We start from the raw sequence: 8106 nt of genomic DNA on the forward strand, positions 1-8106 counted from the left end.
GGGTGTTGTAAAAAGCTTGGTATAATAGTTTAAGATTAATCTTAATCATTAAGTTCTGTTGTAAGCCTTTTCTTCCTCTTCCATTCATTCACTTACTCTAAATGTATAATCTAATTTCAAATGGGCTGAAAAATACTTATTGTAAAGTACTGTTTGGGTTTTCAAGCCTAGCCTGTGGAAATTCAGCTGAACCCTTTTGTAAGCAGCTCATACTGTAGGTAATACAATGAAGTAGATCTAATAAAAGTGACTTGTATTAGATGCTATTCCCTTTCATTTGTGTGTTTGGTTCTTCACTTACTTATGATGGCATGTGAGTTTCTGAATGAATATTAAGAAACTGTGTACAGTTTGTTCCTAGATGAGTGTTACTGCAATGTCTGCTAGCTGGTGTGCCTCCAGCTGGCAATTATAAACCTAATAGAATGATGAACACTGTTTCAGCCAATCAAGATGCAACATTACAGGTCCTTATCTGCCAGTGAAGGCCTGCCTGTGTAAACAAAACACCTCATGTATATGTTTTAAACAAACAATATCAATCTGCTTTAATTTAAAAAGTATTCAAAAAGATAAACCTGAGTATTGGTAAAGTTAGTATTTTGGGGCTGATAGCTCTGTTGGTGATCCCAGTACAATGTAATTCATCCTAGATCCATCTAAATTGCACACATACACCCTACATCTCCCATGCTTAATACTTAATAATTATTAATACTTAATAATTATTGTAATTTTCACAGGCTGCAGATGCCATTTCGGAAGCTCATGTTATACTAGGTTAGCTATAATACTAAAATACATACAAAGAGAAGTCTTCTGTTATAATAATACAACATTCATTTCAACAATTAAGTAAATAACATTAACAATCTAAAATATATTTAAACATGTTCTACTTCTAAAACAAAAACAGCACAAATCCCAAATAAAATCGTTAATTTTAAAATGTTGGTATTTTCTCTGGGACAAAAAACAAAGGAACATTTAAAATAGTTATATAAAGAAGAAAAAAAAAACATGCCAAAAACAATATCTGAACAATTGTTGTGTGAAACAGGGCTGTGAGGGGAAATATTCTTATGAAGCTGATGGCCAAAATGAGCCTGGAAGCAGGATTTACAAATCATTCAGTTTGTGCAACTGCAGCACAAATCCTCTTCATTGGTTGGCTAGAAACTCACCAGGTTATGGCTGGATGTATACATGTAACATAAAAATGAATCCTAATTAAGAAGCAAATTGGACAATGGTTCTTGTTGAAGAAAAACAACAGGTATTAGAGTTATTTGAATTTAGGCCTGACAGGGTCAACCGGCCGTGGAGCAGCTAGGTTTTGGACAGCTCAATCCAGACCTGCACCCCATGCATTTTTTATTCTGGAGTCCTTCTGGAGTCTAAGGATGATCCGTTCAGCACTACACAGGCAGGCTGCAGCTGTGAACGAAGCCACCCTTACCTGGTGCGGACTGCTGCCTCCCAGGAACTATAAGAACCCACTTTATTCCTGCACGGTGCCTTGGGATATTACTCAGGATTCACTGTTCAACACATTCAGTGTGTTTGGTCCCCTGAGTGTGGAGTGGCCTGGTAAGGATGGCAAGCACCATCGCTTTCCTCCCAAAGGGTATGTGTACCTGGTGTTTTAGTTGGAGAAGTCTGTGCAAGCCCTGCTCCAGGCCTGCACCCAGGGCTTTCTGAACCCTGATGACTACTACTTCAAGATGTGCAGCCGCAGGATGTGTTGCAAGGATGTGTTGGTGATTCCCTGGGTGATCTCTGACAGTAACTTTGTGCGCTGCCCCTCCCAGCGTCTGCACCCCAGCAAGACTGTGTTTGTAGGCGCTCTGCAAAGGATGTTCAATGCTGAGGCTCTGAATGATGCATGCTGGCATTCATACACAGAAGCACAAATATGGACGTGTGTGACAGAAATACAATGAGTTCTGGTGATAAATCTTCCTCCCGACTTGTGAGGGCGCTAAAGAACGGGAGGAGAAGTATCTGGAAGGGCTGGTCTGACAGTTCGTTTCTGGGACCGGGAAGTGGGTCAGCCTGGAAAGAAGCGAGACTCTGTTGTAAGACCGTATTGATTTGACAGGTAAACGAGGGGCAGCTGCAAGTAATAAGGCAGCTGCAACCGTTTACCTAGATATCATGCGGGATTACATATAGGGGCCAGGGTAACGCTGTTCTTTTCCTTCGTTTGGGTTATGCGTTTGGAGAGAGAAGGATCGAGAGAGGAGCTCTCATTGTTAAAAAATAATAAGAGAAATAATTACGTGTTGTGTTTTGTTGTGTTTGTCTGTGTAATTGTCTGTGTTTTTCACCACCAGACAGTTAAAGCACTACTCCGGAGCTGTCGCCAAGGGTCAGCACTGTCCGGAGCACCACTGCACACCGCACTATCTGTGTAAACTAAATCACCATCACAACTGCACTCACCCAGGACTGGTGACCGTCTGTTTGTTTTGTTCGGGACTGTGCCCTGTTTATTGTTATCCCCGTGTGTTACACATTGTTGTGTATCGCCGGGGATTGGTTTATTTTTCGGTCACCAGACCTGGAAAAGAAATAAAGCACCTTTTTCACTGGAATACCGTTGTCTGCCTGTCACTCCTGCACCGCATCACCGCTACTCCTGTTCCCCTTACCAGCCACTTTGCCACAACGTGTCACTTTCAACAACCAGTGTAGTTACCTGAAGGCAGTCAGTCCAGTTTTTGTGGAAATCAAAACTCCACAGTTCACTAAAAAGGTCCAAATTGATCCATATCTTGAAGATTCAACGTGCCAAGTCTGCAATTGCCAGCCTGGATCTTTCTTGTGCAGAGATCAGGCATGCTTCAAGTGCTACTGTTGTTCTTGCTGGCACTGGCAGCACTCTATGGATATCCTCAGCAACCATCACCCAGTGATGCATCAGAAGAGCTGTGATTCCAGTTACAGAGTTCGTACAGTCATGGAAATCCTGGAAAAGTAATGGAAATTAAAAATGACGATGTCCAGGCCTTGAAAATGAAATCTAAAAGTTTTGGAAAAGTCATGAAAAAAGTGCAAGTTTAATATAATTTGAACAGCACTATTTTTTCCTAGGCTACCATTTTGTTTTTACTCTGTTTCTGATTCCTGAGCTGCTTCCACATGTTTTTCTTTTCTTCAAACGGTTGCTAAGTAATGAACGTGGTCACAAAGGCACATACGTCATCGCTCACGCTTTGCGAATAGCACAAATGGCAATGCGCTTATTTATCATCCGTTTTGTATTAAATTTAGTTTAAAATGCCAGGAAAGTGTACATTTAACAATCTACTGATTGATAAGTACTGTCAATGGCTGGAGAAAGATGTGGACAAGACTCGAGCAATGTGCAAACTGTGTGACAAGAGTTTTGATATTTCTAATATGAGAGAAGCGGCCTTGACCAGTCATAAAAAAGGAAAAAAAACACGGTGAATTGGTATGCGCAGCTACAGCCAGGACAAAGATTTTGGATATTTTTGTATCGTCTTCAAAGATAGCTAAATCTAGCTTGACTGCACCGACAGTCGGTGACGGAAAACAGAAGACTTTGTCTTCTATCGTGGCAAATAATGACATTTTGACTGCAGAGGTTCGCTGGGCTCTCAAAGTAATTGATTCTCACTATTCTTATACATCCTGTGAAAAGATTAGCAACCTTTTTGAGCTGAGGTTCCCAGATACTGAGATTGCCAGAAAGTTTTCATGCAGTGAGAGAAAATGTGCTTACTTGTGCACTTTCGGTCTCGCGCCACATTTTCTTGCTCGCATTACACACCAAATCAGAAAACAGGAAGGCTATGTGTTGCTTTTTGACAAAAGTTTAAATAAACATCTGCAGTCTAAACAGTTAGATTTCCACGTTCGCATCTGGGACTGTGATGAAGTAAGAATGAGGTATGTTGGTTCTGAATTTCTAGGCTATGCCACATTAATTGAACTAGTTGAGAAAATGCAGAACTGAGTGGGTGCCTTTGTATTCAAGACCCTTTTGCAGCTGTCTATGGATGAACCCAATGTGAACTCGAAAGTCTTTTACACTATACAGGCGCAAGTGCAGAAGGATTTAAATAAATCGCTGTTAAATGTGGGCACATGTGGATTGAACATAGTTCACAATGCATTTCGCGATGGTTGTTGAGCAAGCGGGTGGGGCATTGATCTCCAATTTATATTCAAAGATACTCCTGCCAGAAGAGAAGATTTTTCTAAAATAACAGGCTGTGACAAATTCATGCTCAAATTTTGCCAACACCGATGGGTGGAAAATGTCGTGTGTGTGTGTGTGTGTGTATATATATATATATATATATATATATATATATATATATATGTAATTGTACTGTTCAGTCAGTGTTCCATAACAGATGTTACTCTAGGACTGGCAGCAGCATTGCATAGTTTAAAAGAAAGTGTATATCAAAACATACCGTATTTGTAGTTAAGTTTCAATTCAGTGCTTCTTGATAGTTTACTCAAATATAATCACACTGGTTTAAAATGTATAGTCAAATGTCACTTTATCAATAACTTCATAAATACATACCAATGGTGGCAGTACAAATGTTTTAAATGTTGTGTGGTATATATATATATATATATATATATATATATATATATATATATATATATATATATATATATATATATATATAAAACTGTATACAAAAACGTGTGACTTAGCCAAATAATAACATTCACATACCAACATAAAAAAATATGAATGGTCATACTTCATGCAGTATAAAGTGACAGCTGTATGTTGTACAAAATTGTACTTTAAGTATGTTTGAAAATGAAACATAGACTGCTCTTACATAAATTAAACAAATTTAGCTGCTGGAAAAGACATGTAGGTTTACAATTTAGAATGTCATATAAGTACATAAGAAAGCATTATACAAAAAAATATACTTTTTTTTCAAAATGTATTTATTGTTGGGTTTTTTTGGCCCACATCTCTGACTTATTGTAATAGGATTGTATTTTTTCATTATTTTAAGGCTTGATGGAACACTTCCTAAAAGAAGATAGTTTAAAAGAAGCAACTTCAACACTGAAGCTCCTTAATATTGCCTTCACAGACAAGACTAATCACTAAGACTACTCCAAGATTGACATCGGATTTTCAGCAAAAGTAGCTGTTGGTCAGCTGAAAGTTGCTAAAAAGATTACAGACAAACAACTATTGGAACTAAAAGTTGACAGCAATTTTTTTTTTGGTAGCACTAAAGAAGGCTACTTGATAGGCTAAAGAAGGCTCCTATCAAGTATCCTCTTGCAGTGTCTTGATCCACAATTGATGGTGGTCAACAAGGGAGAATGTGTGCAGAAAATGAAGAGTCCTGTGTGTACTTGTTGTTGCAAACCACATCAAGGAGTCTGTCTGTGATGATGTGCAGAGGGAGTACAGGGAGTTTTGCAGCTATTCATTGTGTCGTGGCAACCACCTGCCCAATAGCCCTAGAACAAATACATCTTGAAATGACAGAGAAAACTCTATCACCCCAGTAGTACCAACTATGCCACCTTATGTTTAGGGAAAATAAGGAATTCCTAGTTAACCTATATATCAAGTTTATATTTTCTTTGCACCCAGGTTCGAATATCAACAGAGGGGAACAGCATCCAGACCACCCTCACCCAAGGACAACAACACAGGTAACTACCAGAATACTTTATTTTAATTAGATTATATAAGTTAAAAAAGGAAAGGTCCAACACATAAAATAAACAGCATAAAACAATGCTCACAGGGTCACATTGCCAATTACCACACATACAGTGCTACCAAGTCCAAGATACTGACCATAACACAATTTATGGTTATCCTGTGCACACTGTAAATCTGTATTAAAATATATTAATTACAATATACAAACTAAAACTGTGCAGACTGTTAAAATACATGAACAATTCCTAAAATACCCTTCCCCTCCATTAGCAGTTACTGCAGTCAGTAGGGTTAAAAACTACACCAATGTCGTTTCCTTAAATATGAGCTAACAGTTTCTCTGATAAGTACAAGCTAACATAGTATATTTAGATATAGATTGGTCAGTTGCTCTAAAAAAATATAAGCTAAAATAATAAGTTTTAATATCACTACCACAAAGGTTTAGTATCGTAAACTAGCATCAAGTTCAATTACAGTTTAGTCAAACTTCAAACACTTACCTTTTTCTCATAAGTTGGCAATATACAGCTCTATCACCACCCAGGACTCGCTTTTCCTCTTCTGATTGCTCTGCTTCTCTCAGGTTGGAATCAGGCGGCGCAGCGTTCTCTCTCCCAGTCACTCGGATCTTGTCTTCTGTCAGCCAAGACCGCAGAAGCTTCCTCCCTTAGTCACTTCTCCTTTCACAGTATCCCAGTTCTCCGCGTACTTCCCCAGTCCTTTGTCTCTGTGCTTTGTAGTCTTTTCTCTGTTCAATCTCCTTTCAGTCTGTTTCAGTCACTCTTTCGGTCTTTTGATCTGCCTTCAGTTGCTGTCCTCAGATGCTCCTGAGACGAGCTGGTTCCGATCGCTCTCGTTTCCAATAGCTCTGCTTTCCAATAGCTCTGCTTCCCAATAGCTTTGCTTCCCAATGCTCTTCTTCTTTCGCCAACAGTCCAGCTTAAATACAGGTAAGTATTAGGTTCACCTACAGGCAATAATCAGACACACTTGCAGGTAATTAGATAGCGGTCAGTGTCTCTTTCTCTGAGTGTAAACAAATCAATAAAAAATGTGTTCTCTCTTTTTTATCAAAACAATCAAATACGCCTTACAAACAAATAACCCATTGTGTGTTTTCAAATAAATACAAAGCATATCAGTGAATAACTCAAATAAATCTAACAAATATACACTCAGTGCAATTACACTGTCACCCGTGACAATTGCATACTGATGGTTTCTGAGATTTTGACCCCATGTCCTGTAGGCTTGACACCTTTTTGTATGAACATATGGGCATACAGCCAATGTACAAAACATTGTGGGGTGTAGTGAAAGTATTGCTTCTTCTGTCACATGGAGGGTTCTCTGTAAATAAATAATTGGTTGTGGAGAATCTCCAGGAGCAATCATTGGTGGTACAGAGAGTCATTGCTGATCCTTTTAAAGCTGTTGGAGGAGTTACACATGTAGAGATGACAAAATAACTATTGATGTCAGCCGCAGGAGCCAGACAGAAATATCACGCCTATCTGGGCGAGCAAAAACGATTGAAAGAGAAGCAAATTGTGGGCATGAAAAGGAAATCTGGAAATCTGGATGAGGATGAAGACTTAAAAAAGAAGAAAATGAGAACTGAAGCTGATGTGAAGGCACTGCTCCAGTCAGCAGATGAATATGCCGAAAAACGCTGAATCAACTAGCAACTTAATTTTTGTCACCAAATCAAATAGTCTGCGCCACACTGCGAAACTGAAGGAAGAGTGTCTACATGACATTAAGAAACACATTGAGGAGAAGTTCTCTGAATTTAAAAATGAATCCTTTCACTACTAATTAAAAACATGTAGTAGTGTTAGAAAGTTTTGGTTCACCCCGCTGGCAGAGCAACTTCCCCTGTAAATGTGTGTGTTTGGGGTTTGTGTTTGACAGGGATATGTGAATGTGGTACAGGTGTACTCCAGGAGCAGGGTTGGGGACCTCTGGATTAGAAGAGAAGCAACAGTTTGTGCTCCTGTGTTATGCTGCTTATTGAAGGAATGTTTTAGTTACTTTATTTTCTGTAATAAAAGTGTGCTGAAGGAACTTAAAAACTGCAATCTATGCCTCCGTTTCCCCATTTAACAGCTCCACCACACCCACTTACTTAAAATAATTTCAACAGTTACTTTCTTATGCAAACCACTTCCAACAGCATAATTCATAATCAAAAAGGCATACTACTTACTACTTTTGGGATTTTTTGCTGGTAATTGGACACTCAGTTTTATAGTTACTGTACATCTGTAACTGTAAACAAGATAGCTACCGGTAGGCAGCGCAGTGGTTTTGAATATGTGACAAGGCTCCAACTGTCCATATCCATCCAATATATGGACAGCTGGAACCTTGCTCGACCAATCACACTGTTTGTTTCACGTTCAATT

General features: G+C 38.9%; 1 pseudogene; it reads left to right on the plus strand.

Annotated features, from left to right (window-relative positions):
• The first annotated feature begins 1403 nt into the window (after nt 1–1403).
• Nucleotides 1404–2983, plus strand: LOC117407235 (cytoplasmic polyadenylation element-binding protein 1-B-like; annotated as a pseudogene).
• The last annotated feature ends 5123 nt before the right edge of the window (nt 2984–8106 follow it).

The sequence above is a fragment of the Acipenser ruthenus genome, chromosome 10 (assembly GCF_902713425.1).
Source record: "Acipenser ruthenus chromosome 10, fAciRut3.2 maternal haplotype, whole genome shotgun sequence".
In the NCBI taxonomy this organism is placed as follows: domain Eukaryota; kingdom Metazoa; phylum Chordata; class Actinopteri; order Acipenseriformes; family Acipenseridae; genus Acipenser; species Acipenser ruthenus.